Below are 1,281 nucleotides of genomic sequence, written 5' to 3' on the forward strand. Positions count from 1 at the left end.
AAGGAATGATATATGAAGTGATGTAGAATGGAAAACTTTCTAAGGAGTGCTGAATGATGGAGACCTGAGAAATGGGCCGATGTGAGTGGGAAGAGCCATGCAGGACTCTTGCAGTGTTATATGCATTCCCAGTCTTTTTTTTTTCTCTCATACATTTTCTGGACAGGGATTCTCAGTGGCCCCAGCTGCCCTGGAACTATCCATGTAGGTAAAGTAGGTTAGCTTCAATTTCACAGAGATACACCTGGCTCTTTTTCACTAGAGCTAGGCTTAAAGGCATGCACAACCACACATGGCAATTTCAAGTATTAACAGCTACTCTGGTTGAATAATTGTACAGACTTTTAGAACTCATGGCTGGTAAAATTATTATCTTTATAATTAATTATATGAAATTTTTCTAAATGAGTATAAAAATATAGAGATTATAAATTAAAAGTAAAGGAACTGTTCAATTAAAAGAAAATCCTTTGACTTTACTAGCCCATTTGAATGGCTGAAATGGTTGAACACATGTGAACAAACATGGGCTCTGTTCCTTTCTGTAAGCACTATTTCCATGTGGGGTGAATATACAGAAATAATAGAATATTTTGAATGTCACCATTAGGCATCACATGCAGAGTGACGGAGTGACAGAACAGATTGACTCAGAACGTAAAGAAAGTCAGGAGGGAGCTGGAGAGATGAGTCGGTGGTTGACACAAGGAGCATGTGAGCAGCATGAGAAAGCATCATTCCAAAGAAGCCTAGACTGACTCACGCACAACAGGAGGATGTGCAGCTTCTCACCCTCAGAGAACACTCTCAGGATGGACTGGGCAACAGAGTAAGTCTCAAATATTATACAAGGTCAGGATTTCTTCATCTCTCTTCTCCCCAATCTGGGACACAGACATCAACAGTAGGAAGAAAACAGAGGAATCCACAAATGCCGTGTGAAAGTCACACATACTAAACACATTCGAATCTAACATAGGAAGGGAATACAGAACTTAATCCTAAGCAAATATTCTAAGTGAGTCTCATCAAAGGCTTATAGCCATTTTTGGGAGAAATGCGTTAGTTAAAACAATAGAAATGACAAGGACTCAGAAGGGCACAAATATTTTCAAAGCAGGAACAAAACGAAAGACACAAAATTTACTAATTTCAAAATATGTAAAAACTTCATTTAATAGAAATTAATATATATCAAAGAATGCATGAAATTGTGGGGGATATAGAGGCAGTGCAGGTGGGGGAGGGGTGTAACACGATTAAATTATTTAATGAAGTGCA

The sequence above is a fragment of the Nannospalax galili genome, unplaced genomic scaffold (assembly GCF_000622305.1).
Source record: "Nannospalax galili isolate Female #2095 unplaced genomic scaffold, S.galili_v1.0 scaffold333, whole genome shotgun sequence".
NCBI lineage: Eukaryota > Metazoa > Chordata > Mammalia > Rodentia > Spalacidae > Nannospalax > Nannospalax galili.